We start from the raw sequence: 16580 nt of genomic DNA on the forward strand, positions 1-16580 counted from the left end.
AATATTTTTAGCTCAATTTATGTTCCGTTGATCTTTTGTTTTATTCCCGAATAAACTGAAAGAGCATTTCTAGTGCTGGAATTATCATGGCTGAAGATGTATTCCTACTCTCTACCTGTAAGTCCTTATATTGAATAGTTCAGTTCAGTTCAGTCACTCAGTCATGTCCGACTCTTTGTGACCCCATGAATTGCACCATGCCAGGCCTCTCTGTCCATCACCAACTCCTGGAGTCGACACAAACCCATGTCCATCGAGTCAGTGATGCCATCCAACCACCTCATCCTCTGTCGTCCCCTTCTTCTCCTGCCCTCAATCCTACCCAGCATTAGGGTCTTTTCCAATGAGTCAACTCTTCGCATGAGGTGGCCAAAGTATTGAAGTTTTAGCTTCAACATCAGCCCTTCCAATGAACACCCAGGAATGATCTCCTTTAGGATGGACTGGTTGGATCTCCTTGCAGTCCAAGGGACTCTCAAGAGTCTTCTCCAACACCACAGTTCAAAAGCATCAATTCTTCGGCGCTCAGCTTTCTTCACCATCCAACTCTCACAACTATACACGACCACTGGAAAAACCATAGCCTTGACTAGACAGACTTTTGTTGGCAAAGTAATGTCTCTGCTTTTAAATATGCTATCTAGGTTGGCCATAATCTTCCTTCCAAGGAGTAAGTGTCTTTTAATTTCATGGCCACAGTCACCATCTACAGTGATTTTGGAGCCCCAAAAGATAAAGTCTGACACTGTTTCCACTGTTTCCCCATCTATTTCCCATGAAGTGATGGGACCAGATGCCATGATCTTAGTTTTCTGAAGGTTGAGCTTTAAGCCAACTTTTTCACTCTCCTCTTTCACTTTCATCAAGAGACTCTTTAGTTCTTCGTCACTTTCTGCCATTAGGGTGGTGACATCTGCATATCTGAGGTTATTGATATTTCTCCCGGCAACCTTGATTACAGCTTGTGTTTGTTCCAGCCCAGCGTTTCTCATGATGTACTCTGCATATAAGTTAAATAAGCAGGGTGACAATATATAGCCTTGACGTACTCCTTTTCCTATTTGGAGCCAGTCTGTTGTTCCATGTCCAGTTCTAACTGTTGCTTCCTGACCTGCATACAGGTTTCTCAAGAGACAGGTCAGATGGTCTGGTATCCCCATCTCTTTCAGAATTTTCCACAGTTGATTGTGATCCACACAGTCAAAGGCTTTGGCATAGTCAATAAAGCAGAAATAGATGTTTTTCTGGAACTGTCTTGCTTTTTCGATGATCCAGCGGATATTGGCAATTTGATCTCTGGTTCCTCTGCCTTTTCTAAAACCAGCTTGAACATCTGGAAGTTCACGGTTCACGTATTGCTGAAGCCTGCCTTGGAGAATTTTGAGCATTACTTTACTAGCATGTGAGATGAGTGCAATTGTGCGGTAGTTTGAGCATTCTTTGGCATTGCCTTTCTTTGGGATTGGAACGAAAACTGACCTTTTCCAGTCCTGTGGCCACAGCTGAGTTTTCCACATTTGCTGGCATATCGAGTGCAGCACTTTCACAGCATCATCTTTGAGGATTTGAAATAGCTCAACTGGAATTCTGTCACCTCCACTAGCTTTGTTCGTAGTGATGCTTTCTAAGGCCCACTTGACTTCACATTCCAGGATGTCTGGCTCTAGGTGAGTGATCACACCATCGTGATTATCTGGGTCGTGAAGATCTTTTTTGTACAGTTCTTCTGTGTATTCTTGCCACCTCTTCTTAATATCTTCTGCTTCTGTTAGGTCCATTCCATTTCTGTCCTTTATCGAGCCTATCTTTGCATGAAATATTCCCTTGATATCTCTAATTTTCTTGAAGAGATCTCTAGTCTTTCCCAATCTGTTGTTTTCCTCTATTTCTTTGCACTGATTGCTGAGGAAGGCTTTCTTATCTCTCCTTGCTATTCTTTGGAACTCTGCATTCAGATGGGAATATCTTTCCTTTTCTCCTTTGCTTTTCGCTTCTCTTCTCTTCCCAGCTATCTGTAAGGCCTCCTCAGACAGCCATGAATAAACTCATAAGAAAATATAATTTGTATATTCCATGCTCCAATCAGACATCCTGAGACAGACTAGCAAAGAAAAGGAAATCAGTATGAATACTGGTGGGGCTTCCCAGGTGGGTCAGTGGTAAAGTATCTGCCTGCAATGCAAGAATGTGGGTTTTATGCCTGGGTCAGGAAGATCGCCTGGAGAAGAAAACGGCAACCCACTCCAGTATTCTTGCTTGGAGAATCCTTTGGACAGAGGAGCCTGGTGGGCTACAGTCCATGGGGTCTCAAAGAGTCAGACATGACTGAAGCAACCTAGAGTGCACAAACAAGAGAAATAAATACAGTGAGTAGCAGGTGTCCAATAAATGGTAGCTATTATGGTTCTTGGTCTTTTAAAATAAATAGATCAATTTGATTACCAAATAAAAATACTCAAGTAATTTTCCCACAATTTAAGAATAAGATTTCAAAATTTTTTCACCCCCTCACTCTGATAAGCAGAGAACATGTAACTATTTACTTTGTTTACAGCTAATATGATCTTGCTAAGCTATTTCATTACCTGTCTTCATCCATCCAGACAAGAGATGAATTATTCTTGGGTGAGCTTCACTCTAAATATTTGCTGTTTGTGAAGCTCACATCCTTCTTTCTGTAATTCCCAACTCTTCCAAATATTTTTTTCTCTTCAATTTGCCTATCTTTCTCAATGCCTTTTGAGATTTCTCCTCATCCACTCAACTATTAAATGCTGATTCCTCAAGACTTGGTTCTCAGCTTATTTTCTGCTCACAGTATAATTTCTTTCAATATTGTTGTGGTCCTTTAATGGACTGGAACTTGGGGGTACAGAGTTGACTGATAAGAAAAGAAGGAAGAAAAGAGGCTGATATTCCCTGGTTTACACAGTATGCCAATATAACTCTAGGACAAAGAGCTAGCACCGTCTACGTAGGCTCAGGGCGCCCTCTGGAAGAGGTCTTGAAAGCCCGGGCAAATAAGTAGACACGGTGGACACCTGTGCTCCGTGGAAGCAGCCTGAAACGGAGAGAGGGGGAGAGCGAGAGAGAGAGAGAGAGAGAAAATGAGGAAAGACACGGAGACCAGTGCTCTGGTGGAACAAAGGCATTTATTCAACATATTATGGGCATATATATACTCTCTTACCAGATAGCCCTTTTTAGCAGAGATAGGGATCAAAAGTCTAACAAGTCATCTAGAAAGCCGGAGGTTAGAATTATTCTCTAGAGAGGGGGTTGTAACAGTTACTTTACATATCAGAAAGGAGGAGACCTGTAAATGGCTGCTGTTCACCATATGGAATTTCCATATGAATGAGATAACATGAATTTCTATTATCCTCGAAAGCCGGCTTGCCAGCTCTCTGGCACCTGTATTCAGGTGCTGTTAAGGAACATAGAATTCATTGAAGACTGAAAACAGCACACAGGAAGCCTCCTATTAAATATATCCTGACACAATATCATGTTCTCACATAACTTGGATTATCATCTGTTCATGACCACTACCAATCCAATCCATTCATCTCATCTTTACCGCACATTCCTATGTCTCTACTCAAGACTGAACCCGAATATCTCAGACAACAGAAATGTGGGATGGCCAACCACTTCAAACAGGATCCTTTCCCCAAGACTCCTACTGCTCTTCCAGCTTCCCTATTCTGTCAATTGTTCCACCATGTACTCAATAGTTCTTTAGAAAAGCAGGAGTCATTCTTGACCCATCCCTCATTTGTAACACCTCCATCCAATCAAGTGCCAAGTTCACTTCTCCCTAGTTCCACTGCTGTTCTCATTGTCTAATCGATCATGCTCTCAGGTAGATTATTGTTGAGGCTTGCCATTCTTTCCAATTAGTTTTAAAGAATCTTTGCTATTGAGTTCTGGGAAATGAAAGATGTATGTGGGGGAGGGGGGTGGGATGGGGCAGAGAGTAGGAAAATAATAAAAACAAAAAACAAATTCTCTTTCTTGTATAAAATAAATATGGGTACGATGGAGAAATGGCTCCTCAGCTTTCTGTTGCCCGTGGAGCCAAGGTTTGTGCATCAGACTGCAGCCTGTGGGGAAAGGAATAAAGCAGCTCCCACCATCCTCCTGGCCAGTGGGCTGGTTCTCCCTAACACAGCAGCACACGTGTCATTATAAATCATGATTGTAATTCGTCTTTCAGCTCCATTGGTTTTATAATGTGGAAAATTCTTGGCAGGTTTTGGCAATAGGGTGTCTATGAAAGTTAATTTTCATGGCATAAGGGTTTTTCATTTGTTATAAATATCAGGAGGGGATTGGGACAAGATGAATCCTGAATTACTGGCCAGACCCAGTCAGACTCCAAATGTCCATGTTCTCTGTTTTACCAACATTGTCAGGAAAGAAGGAAAAAGAAGGGAAAAAATCAGTCCATTACGGCAAATGATTGCTTGACTAAATTGTTCTTCATGTAGCCTGGCTCTTAAACTGAATTGACTAATTCGGTGGTTTCCGGGAGTTTATTTAAAAACAGTAGCTAATACTTGTAGCATTTCCTGTATGCCAGTCACTCTTCTAAGGGCTGTGCATACCAACTTATCCAACCCTCACACAGACCCTGTGATGTAAGTACCATTAATATGGTTATTTTACTCACCTAGAAAGCTGAGGCATCAGTTTAGTGACTTTACCAAGGACAATCAGTCTGTGGCAGAACTGGAATTCAGGACCAGCTATCTGGCCAAAGAGTCCAAGCTCTCACATATAATGTTGTTCTGTGCGTATGACTCCACTTTATAGATCTTTCACAGGCATCTGTATACCACTTTTGCTAACATTTAGGCTTAAATATACACTTTCTCAAACATGACCCTTCCTAGTAAAAAGAGACTTAATTTGTACCCTGTATGGTATGGAGTTTATACCTTCATAAAGGTACTGCAGTTGTTTCTTTGCAGAGCTCACACAGTTACTCAGCACTATTTTCCAACGTGTCTTAAAGATAGAACAAACTATATGTATAAAAATATGTATATATATATATGTATATATTATTTTATCTTTTATGCTAATAAATATTACATCTATAGGATTTCTTTCAATTTACCATATTTTTCTTTTGTTATTTTTAAAATCATTTTTAATGGTTGCATAATCAGATAATTAATTTCATTCAATTATATTTGAGTTTATCATTTCTTTTTTTAAAATTTATTTATTTTAATTGGAGGCTAATTATTTTATAATATTGTAGTGGTTTTGCCATACATTGACATGAATCAGCCATGGGTGTACATTTACCATATTTAAAGAATTGTAATCTTTCCCAGTCTCTAAAATTCTAGCCTTAGAAAGGAGGTGTTATTGAATCAAAGACCATGGTCTATTGATAAATAGAAGCATCTTCTTATCAAGCTGAGGGTTGATAACTGAGTCAGAACTACTAGAAAGACCATGTGCCCTTTTAAAAATATAGGTAAAATGCTCATAGTCATCTCCAGTGTTCTGAAAGCTGGTGATTTTTTAAAGTGCAAATTAAAATGGATTGATATTAACAAATAGGATCTGCAACTTTTTCCAGTGTTATCTATGAAGTCAAATACTGTGGCCTAAACATTACTGTTTTACAGGAGCTTAAAATTGAATAATGTAACAGATTTATCATCTGCTTCCTGGCTTAAATTGATAATTGAGTAATACAGCCATAGTTACTCATCTGTGGGTAAGGTTTTGTAAGCTCTCTCATTCAGTCTAAAGGGAAAAGAATAGACATTGGACTTGGCCAGTCTTTTTCTCCTACAATAAAATGCAGATAGACTAGTTTAGTAGAATATAAAAAGTGATATTTCAGTGACTTGTCTATAATATAAGGAGTAAGAATGCTCCAAATTCATTTATTTGCAGAGTGATCCAAAAGCAGTCCTCATGTAAAACTTGAAATGACAGCAAGAAGGAGAGCATCCATCTATTTCAAATATTATTATAGGGACTTTGGGATCAGATGATTAATAATAGATGAAATAGAAAAGGAAAATTTCTGTTCCATTTCTTTAACTGTCTTAATGCAATGGGTTGTGTGAAACTAAATAATATTCAAGAAGTGCTATAATAAAGCATTGTATTTAAATCATTTTATAAAGATTAATATATTGTCCTAGGACACCTGATTGGTATTAATGATTTCCAGGCCCTGACCTCAGTAAACATGAAGACAACCTGTGATCTCACCTAGGTGACTATTTAATTCATGACATTCATAAAAGTTTTGAGGGTTTGAGGTTAATGTGATGTGTATTAAGAATCAAATAAGCCAGAAGCATAAGATTCAGATCACAAGAAGCTTAACAATATAAGAATTCAGAAAATCAAAACAAAACAAAATAGCAGTTAGAAGCTCTGATGTCTTCCCCACATTTTACATTAGTAATTGTGCGTTGCTTAACAGCATTAAGAAAGCGAGAAAAAGAAAATACTCTGGTCACTTCTATGTCACTGCATTATAACATAGTATTACATACACTGAAATATATACATTTTAGCCTTTATACATCAGTGGTTGCCCAAGGATTATCTTATGGAATAGTCACAAATCTCTTAAAAAAATGGGTAACAGGATCTGTAAACTTTATTCTAGGGCATGTACAGGAGGTCACTAGCCTTGGACATCTTTCAGAGAGCTAACCTAAGAAACTTGGAGGATGAGAGGTGAGAGGTATTGGGTCATGGAGTGTGATGGAGGTATATCCTAAAGGAAAAAGAAATCCATCATTTAGAAGTCACCGTTCAGTTTTTTTGTCAAACATCTGACTTGGGGAACTTAAAAAAACCTGTCATCATAAATGTAAATTACAAATTAAAAAATGATTTTAAAAGTCGTTAATAAAAGAGTGATAATATATGACATTGTATCTATATAGATGTATTAAGGCAATATCAGTAGTCTCAGATAAAAGCAGATGATACCACCCTTATGGCAAAAAAATATGAGGAACTGAAGAGCCTCTTGATGAAGCTGAAAGAAGGGAATGAAAAAGCTGGCCTAAAACTCAACGTTCAAAAAACTAAGATCATGGCATCTGGTCCCATCACTTCACAGCAAATAGATAGGGAAACAATGAAAATATTGACAGACTTTATTTTCTTGGACTCCAAAATCACTGCAGATGGTGACTGCAGTCATGAAATTAAAAGACGCTTGCTCCTTGGAAGAACAGCTATGACCAACCTAAACAGCATATTAAAAAACAGAGACATTACTTTGCTGACAAAGGTCTGTCTAGTCAAGGCTATGGTTTTTCCAGTAGTCATGTATGGATATGAGAGTTGGACTATAAAGAAAGCCGAGCGCCGAAGAATTGATGCTTTTGTACTGTGGTGTTGGAGAAGACTCTTGAGAGTACTTTGGACAGCAAGGAGATCCAACCAGTCCATCTTAAAGGAAATCAATCCTGAATATTCATTGGAAGGAGTGATGCTAAAGTGAAGCTCCAATCCTTTCCCCACCTGATGGGAAGAACTGACTCCTTAGAAAAAAACCCTGATGCTGGGAAAGATTGAAGGCAGGAGGAAAAGGGGACGACAGAGGATGAGATGATTAGATGGCACCACCGACTTGATGGACATGAGTTTTGGCAAGCTCTGAGAGTTGGTGATGGTCAGGGAGGCCTGGTTTGTTGCAGTCCATGGGATCACAAAGAGTCAGAAACACTGAGCAACTGAACAGAACTGATAGGATTAACTAATTAACTAACTAATTAGTTAATGTATTACTATTATTTTTTGGCTGTCCCTGCTGGGCAAGGGGGATCTTAGTTCCACAACCAGGGATAGAACCTGAGTGCCCTCCAATGAAAGCTCAGAGTCTTAACCACTGGACCGCCAAGGAAGTCTCCTAATGTACTCATTTCAATTCAGTTCAGTCACTCAGTCTTGTCCTACTCTTTGCAACCCCCTGAACTGCAGCACACCAGGCCTCCCTGTCCGTCACCAACTCCTAGAGTTTACCCAAACTCATGTCCATCGAGTTGGTGATGCCATCCAGCCATCTCATCCTCTGTCATCCCCTTCTCCTCCTGCCCTCAATCCTTCCCAGAATTAGGGTCTTTTTCCAATGAGTCAACTCTTAGCATGAGGTGGCCAAAGTATTGGAGTTTTAGCTTCAACGTCAGTCCTTCCATGAACACCCAGGACTGATCTCCTTTAGGATGGACTGGTTGGATCTCCTTGCTATCCAAGGGACTCTCAAGAGTCTTCTAAAACACCACAGTTCAAAAGCATCAGTTCTTTGGTGCTCAGCTTTCTTCACAGTCCAAATCTCACATCCATACATACTACTGGAAAAACCATAGCCTTGACTAGACGGACTTTTGTTGGCAAAATAATGTCTCTGCTTTTTAATATGCTTTCTAGGTTGGTCATAACTTTTCTTCCAAGGAGCAATAATCTTTTAATTTCATGACTGCAATGACCAGGTGCAGTGATTTTGGAGCCCCCCAAAATAAAGTCTGAAAATGTTTCCACTGTTTCTCCATCTATTTCCCATGAAGTGATGGGGCCAGATGCCATGATCTTAGTTTTCTGAATGTTGAAATTTAAGCCAACTTTTTCACTCTCCTCTTTCACTTTCATCAAGAGGCTTTTTAGTTCCTCTTCACTTTCTGCCATAAGAGTGGTGTCATCTGTGTATCTGAGGTTATTGATATTTCTCCTGGCAATCTTGATTCCAGCTTGTGCTTCTTCCAGCTCAGTGTTTCTCATGATGTATAGTGTTTCTGCATATAAGTTAAATAAGCAGGGTGACAATATATAGCCTTGATGTACTCCTTTTCCTATTTGGAACCAGTTTGTTGTTCCATGTCCAATTCTTACTGTTGCTTTCTGACCTGCATACAGGTTTCCCAAGAGGCAGGTCAGGTGGTCTGGTATTCCCATCTCTTTCAAAATTTTCCACAGTTTATTGTGATCCACACAGTCAAAGCCTTTGGCATAGTCAATAAAACAGAAATAGATGTTTTTCTGGAACTCTCTTGCTTTTTCGATAATCCAGCGGATGTTGGCAATTTGATCTCTGGTTCCTCTGCCTTTGAGAAAACCAGCTTGAACATCTGGAATTTCATGGTTCACATATTGCTGAAGGCTGGCTTGGAGAATTTTGAGCATTACTTTACTAGCGTGTGAGATGAGTGCAATTGTGTGGTAGTTTGAGCATTCTTTGGCATTGCCTTTCTTTGGTATTAGAATTAAAACTGACCATTTCCAGTCCTGTGGCCACTGCTGAGTTTTCCAAATCTGCTGGCATATTGAGTGCAGCACTTTCACAGCGTCATCTTTGAGGATTTGAAATAGCGCAGCTGGAATTCCATCACCTCCACCAGCTTCGTTCGTAGTGATGCTTTCTAAGGCCCACTTGACTTCATATTCCAGGATGTCTATCTCTAGGTGAGTGATCACACAATCATGGTTATCCAGGTCATGAAGATCTTTTTTGTACAGTTCTTCTGTGCATTCTTGCCACCTCTTCTTAATAGCTTCTGCTTCTGTTAGGTCCATACCATTTCTGTCCTAATGTATTATTCTTTAATAAAGTTCTAGAACACTATAAAAAGAGTGAAACCATCAAGGTTATAATTAGGAATTACCTAGGATCCTTTTCAAGACTGAAATAGTTCATGATAATAAAGAAATATCTTGACTCAGTTTCTTGAAGCCAGGTGAGAAAGGATTTAAACACTAAGGAAAAAGTCTTTTATCATGGTTACAAGCAAGCAAATTTGGAATCTGATAGATTTAGCTTTATGTTCAAACTTCATAGTTCTGGGCTTGAGAACTAGACCAAGTTAATTATTCTCTCTGTGATTTAATTTTCTCGTTTGTTAAATGGGAATAAAACATAGCATCACCTCACAGGTGGAAACAATAAGCAGAGGTTTTAGTACATCATAAGAATTAGCCGGTTTTTTAATCCCCTTTATTTCCCATCCTCAGGCAACTGCCCTCTTTAGTTCCTCACCCCTACCCCACTTATGCTAATAATCCTCATTTCTTATTTAGAATTATGGTTTTCACACCGCAGAACTTTAGGGGAGTCAGTCACATTGCCTTCATATGGCTGATGCTCCCCTGGTCTGTGTGACCCCAAGGCCCTATAAGTCAGAATGTAAATATTTAGGCAAATAGCTATTTGAATAGTTGTCACACTAAAGAGGTTGAGAGGCTATTGATCCTATTCTCCCTGCACATCACATTATTATAATTGCTCTTAAAGATATGGTTGAGACTCTATTGCTTCCTTCCAGTCTGAAAATTTGCAAAAATAATGTTAACCTAGAATAATAATTGTTTAATCTTTCTGTGCTCAACATACATCTTTAGCCTTAGGTAGTTGGCATCTCCAGATGGCATCACCAATATTTTTCTCCTACTATGCTCATGCCTGCCACATGCCTGCTGCTGCTGCTGCTAAGTCGCTTCAGTCGTGTCCAACTCTGTGCGACCCCATAGACGGCAGCCCACCAGGCTCCGCCACCCCTGGGATTCTCCAGGCAAGAATACTGGAGTGGGTTGCCATTTCCTTCTCCAGTGCATGAAAGGGAAAAGTGAAAGTGAAGTCGCTCAGTCGTGTCCGACTCTCAGCAACCCCATGGACTGTAGCCTACCAGGCTCCTCCGTCCATGGGATTTTCCAGGCAAGAATACTGGAGTGGGGTGCCATTGCCTTCTCCGGCCACATGCCTAGACTCACATTATTGTTAACTGAAACATCTCCTGCATTCCAGTGTGATTCTTATTCATCCTTTATGGTTCAGTTTTTCCATGAGCCACTTTTGATTATGCTGATCTATCCCTTCTTTGATCCTTTGCCCATTGTTAATTAGCAAATATCCTGTTGGAATTATTCTCAAATAGTTTGATGTGAGCTGAGCTGTTTGGTTTCCAAGTTTTGGGGGAAGCCAAAGACAAAATCCATTTCAGGAAGACCACCAAAAAAGCACTATTTGCATAAGCTATAGTTCTTCTGAAATTCACTTATATTTCAAGACTACCTCTTTGATGTGTCACTACAAAAACGTGGTCGCAATAAGCTCACAGCACTGTGTAACAATATGCCATCAGTTTTAGAAACTAAGAATTCTTATGATTGCTCCAGACTTCTGTTTCTCAGAATCCAGGTTCTTGATCACTGACTTCTTGTGATTAGGTAATCTGGGGCTGAAATCTCAGAACTCAACAAAACAATCTTTAATTAGCAAATCAGGAGCATTCAAAAGCAAGAGAAATGGAACTGAATGTTCTCCAGTGTCAAAATGGGTAAGAGGACCACCCACTGATCCAGACATCTTTCTGAAACTACTGGTTGCTGAAAAAAAAAATCTATATCACAGAAATTCTCCTAATTAGCTTCATTTTCTTTATTAGATAATGTTTTCAGATGCATTGTGTTATAAACCTCAAAATGAGGTTTTTCATTTGCCATCAAAATGATGAGTAAATTATAGGCACTGAAGTCAACTTTTCTAGTCACTAATACTTCTTTCTGTTCCCCTGACACAGCAAAATAACATGATAGCCTTGTTCTGTCTCTGCTTTGGGTTCAAAGACCAGGATCTCTGAGTGGTACCTGGGAGTCTTTTTACCAAGCCTGCCTGCCATTCTTCCTGCTTGAGACCTAGGAACAAGAAGGATATGCTATCTGACTACCCCTGCTGTGTGTGCATGTACACACACACTCACATGCACACACAGAATATTCAATAGTGTAACAGACAGTCATGTCTGACTCTGCAACCCCATCGACTATAGCCTGCCAGACTTATCTGTCTGTGAGATTCTGGCAAGAATACTGGAGTGCGTAACCATCCCTTCTCCAAGGGAATCTTCCCAACCCAGGGATCGAACCCAGGTCTCCTGCATTACAGGCAGATTCTTTACTGTCTGAGCCACCAGGAAAACCCAATGATACATAATATATACAATATAATACATAAAATATCCAGTATACTTGGCTATTTACTATTTGAGTCTTGTCATTTCTTCCATGCATGAACATTCATATGCCCCTTTCTAGATTTCATCGTGAATACCTTGAGCCTGGCAGGTTTCTGTGGGAGAGTCACACTCCTAACCTCTTCTCTCTGAGCCATTGTTTCTCCAGCAACTGGTAAGATTTTGCTGGAATCCACGTGACTCATTCATGAGTTTTAGCTGTAGACTCAATGGGCAAAGTCTTGATTTTGCCCTTGTCTGAGGCTGTCACTCAAAGGGCTCCTCAGTTTTATCTTGTACTGATTTGATGAGAATCAATAGCATCATTCAAGCCTGCAGGTCCCTGATTTCCTGAGCTGTCAATGTGCTCTTTTATTCCTGCTTGTAAACAGGCCAATCTTTCTTGTTTGCTTTTTTGAGACCACCTCTTTGTTGCATTACCTTTTAAGAAAAATAAATATCCAGTGGTAACTAACTCATGTTATAGTCTCATTTTCTACTTTAAAAAAAAAAAACAAATGTAAACTAATAACTTCATTGCTGATTCCACAGTGACACACGGGTAAAGAAACCGCCTGCAGTGCAGGAAACATGGGTTCAGTCTCTGGGTTGGGAAGATCCCCTAGAGAAGGAAATGGCAACCCACTCTACTATTCTTGCCTGGAAAAGTCCATGGACAGAGAAGCCTGGCAGATTACAGTCCATGGGAGTCTATAGGGTCGCAGAGAGTTGGACACGACTTGGCGACTAAACAAGTTCATTAGGGACACTATTTACCTTTTACTTTATTGCAACCAATAGTTTTTTCCAAGGTATTTTCCCATAGTGTAACATCTTTGGCCATTTTCCAGCTTCATAGAATTTTTTTCACTACCTATAACCCAGTTTCCAAAGCCAGCACCTCTCAGTGTGGATTTGGTTGTTACAGCATCCACTTCTATCTTTGATTTCTATATTTTTCAGGATAGGGATAGAGGTTCTGCTGCAGTTATAAACTCCTTGCAGCTGATGAGAGGAACACCCCGTCCCAAAGGTGTGTGGTAAGATGGCACTTTGGGGTTGCTTTGGCCTTGAGCTTTTCGAGACGTGGGATCAGGGCCCCAGGGTTCCTACCTAGAAGCCCACATGACTGCCAGGGCTCCTCTGGCTTCAGTAAGACTCCAGATTTGCAGCCTGGGGAATGTGCTGTGTACACCTGTGTTTGGCTTGGCATCTCTTCCTGGCAATTGGCTGCACTGTGACTCTGAATGCGGGGGTGGAAAGGGGATGAGTCATCCGCAAGCTTTGGGTTTGCCTGACAGATGGTGTGAGACAGACAGCTTACAGAGGAGTGTGGAACATGGGCCTCTGGCACCTGGAGGGCACAGCTATTTCTCAGACCGAGACTCTCCTACCAAGTACCCATAGATCTCCCAGGATCGCATGAGATCGCTTCCCCTGGGAGGTGTGGTCTCAGGAGCAGTACCTCCTGCATGGTTAGGCTCTTCTCTGGGCAGCCGCTGACATTCAGCCCATCTCAGCCCATCCTCTCCTCCCACTGCCCCTCATCAGGACCCATATTACTCCCCAAGACACCTGAAGTCTAAAGTCCCATAGTGTCCTGGGAGTTCCAGCTGTGCCCTAAAAAAAAAAAAAAAAAAAAAAAAAAACCTTTGTTTTTATGGCAAAAAATAATATTTTAAAAAATTGAGACATAATTGACATAAAAGGTTACCTTAGTTTCACTTGTACAACATGATGGCTTGATATTTGTATATATTGTTCAATGACCATGACAATGTCTAATTAACATCTAACACTGTTGTAGTCACACGTTCCGGAAAACAAACTCACTCAGAAGGACAATGCAGATAGTGGAGAGCAGTTTATTACACCAATGGGCCCAAGGAAGAGTCTCCTCTTAGCCAAGGACCCCGACCAGTTTTTGTGAAAACCTTATATACCCTAAGTGTACGTGCCCAAACCCATCTCCCCAAATTCCCTGAAACTACTCTGAACAAAGGAAAAGAAAGATACAATCAAAGGTAACCCATGATTCATATGCCTTAAGCCTAGGTAGTTAACAGTGGACAATTATCAATAGGCCTGTGGTCATTCCCCAATAAGCATGATAGAATGTAGGATTCTATTCATTACACAAATAATTAGGGTATTCTTTTAGGTGAGGGAGAGTCTAGGTACAAGCCCTGGGGCTGTTCCTTCTGGGGGCCTGGTTTTCCAGTTGGTATGTTGTTTCCATAGATACTGGGCATATAGTTCAAAGTCCACATTCCAGCCCAAGATGGAGTCCTGCTTTCAAGATGGAGCCTGTTCTGTCTGTTTCCTCCTTCAACACCACACTTAGTTACAATTTTTCCTTATGATTGCATCTTTTAATATTTACTCCCTAAAAACCTTTCAAAAATACAATACAGTAGTATTAACTATAATCACATTACACTACATTCACAGGACTTTTTTTTTTTTTAATAACTGAAAGTTTGTAGCTTTTGACTACTTTCACCCATTTTGCACCACCCCCTCTTCTCTCTGGCAATCACTAATCCTTTCTCTGTATCTGTGAGGTGTTTTGTTTTGTCTTCAGATTTCACATATAAGAGAGCTCATATGGTATGTATCTTTCTCTGTCTGACTTATATCACTTGGCATAATGTCCTTAAGGTCCATCCATGGACCTTAACACATGACAAGACTTCCTTGTTTTTTATTAGTCCCGTCTATCAGTGGTTTACATTAAAATATGCATCTATATCTATATCTATATATATATATATATCTCCACCACTTTGAGTTGGCTGAGTCTCTGATTCATGTTTTCTTCACTCCAGGACAATGATCTTCTTCATTAGACTTCATGGTCCATTGGCCCAAGTAAGTAGTATGGCGTTGCTTGATTTCCACAGAGTACAGAGACCTGGTCTCCTGCAGAGAAGTGCATGTAGGGCAGGAGAACACTAATTACAGCAGCACTATGACAAGGTATCCCAGTCACCATGTCTAACATGCCCAGATCCATTTAGCTGCTCAGGATTCACTCATTACAACTCATAGATCACCTCTTAAGGGAACATCTTATGATGTGAGGGACAGATGTGATCAGGGATATCTTAAAGGAAATGCCAGACACATTTCTGCTGCAGAGGCCTCAACAAACACATGTTGTCCATGGATCCTAGTGGCTCTTGCTGTAAAATTGCCCAGTGGATGCAAATAAGCCACAACCATGCCATCTGTATCATGCTTTGCCATCTCTATCAAGATGAATTTCACTCTGTTTGATTTTTCTTAAAGAAGTTTGCCTTGCCTCACGTGATGGCAACCTCTTGTGTGTTGCAAAGCAGAGTTCTATGGCCACAGAAACAAGAAGACGTACCATTGGCTTTTGCATAAAAGGAAATTTTGAAATATTATCTTTATATCTTCAGTCCCCTATAAATCAATGTCTTCTCTTTCTGAAATTTCTTTTACAAAGCACGTAATTTTCCCCTAACCTACCTTTCCCATCACGGTGCAGCAATAAGAATTAGAACCTGACTTTTTAAAAATTAGATGAAATGAAGATAATATATACACTCCTTTTTCTCACATGAAAAGTGAAATGTCAGGGCCTCATCTTGGTATTTTTTTCCCTTTTCTCAAAAAAAAAAAAAAAAAACAAAACTTTAACTGTAATAATGCACTGATTGACTCGCATGAATCAGCATCTCACAAGGCCTCATTGTGCCTGGCATCTATCTTGTTCTCCAGAAGTGCTCGGAAAATTAATGTGAAGATGATGAAATTCAGAAATGCTTTTATAGCTACTGTACCAAATCCATTTGTGTGTTAGGTTTCTAAATATTAATTTAACCAATAAGATTCTCACTCTTTGCTTTTTGGTGTGTGATTATGTCTTAACCTTTTCAACCTTGTACTCCAGTTTTTCTGCCGTCAAATTATAACTGATTTCCTTTGTCATGAGATCTGATGATTTTTATCTTCAGTTCTTTCCTTTTCTCTACCTCCTTGCCCCTGCTGGAGATTGAACGAGAAGCCTTTAAATGACTAATGAGAGAAAGGTATTTGAATACTACTTGATTCTCAAACTTAAACATTAGCAGAACCAGTGTCATTACTTAGGTGCTACAGAAAATTGTGATTCTCAGTGCATACCTTTCAAAAGATAAAGTTTTGAGATTGGACTTTACATCCTCAAAGTTAGAGTACAATGGAAATTCTTTTGATATATTTCTTCAACCTCAAACACAACAGATTGAAGATGAGGTGGACAAGATTTTAAAATTGAGGTGTAACTGGGGAGCTTTCAGATATAATAGAGAAAGGCATTTGCCAGGGACTTCATTCTTCCCTACACAGAAAGGAAATGAGACCTCAATGAATGATTTTTGTCATCAGTGGAATCAAGTGCCCAGGTGAAACTGTAGAATAATCCATAGATGCCTGATCAAAATGTCCATGTTCTCTGAGTCTCATATAGGCATTAAACTATATTTAACATGCTCTGAAGCATGGTGATACACAGTAAAACAAGTGAACTTGTGTCAAAATCTGAACCAGCAGCAGATATTCATGTATTTTAAT

At 39.9% G+C, this 16580-nt stretch overlaps 1 protein-coding gene across 2 annotated transcripts in view; it reads left to right on the forward strand.

The window, feature by feature from the left end:
* The first annotated feature begins 14253 nt into the window (after nucleotides 1–14253).
* Nucleotides 14254–16580, forward strand: part of LOC145534221 (uncharacterized) — a 60906-nt gene continuing 58579 nt past the window's right edge. For both annotated transcript variants that reach the window (XM_081561562.1, XM_081561561.1), the window contains exons 1-2: nucleotides 14254–14609; nucleotides 14828–14870. The gene's annotated coding sequence lies outside the window, so the exon portion shown is untranslated. The remainder of the gene's footprint in view (nucleotides 14610–14827; nucleotides 14871–16580) is intronic.

Source organism: Giraffa tippelskirchi, chromosome 14 (assembly GCF_054371585.1).
Source record: "Giraffa tippelskirchi isolate mGirTip1 chromosome 14, T2T-mGirTip1v1.2.pri, whole genome shotgun sequence".
Classification (NCBI taxonomy): Eukaryota; Metazoa; Chordata; class Mammalia; order Artiodactyla; family Giraffidae; genus Giraffa; species Giraffa tippelskirchi.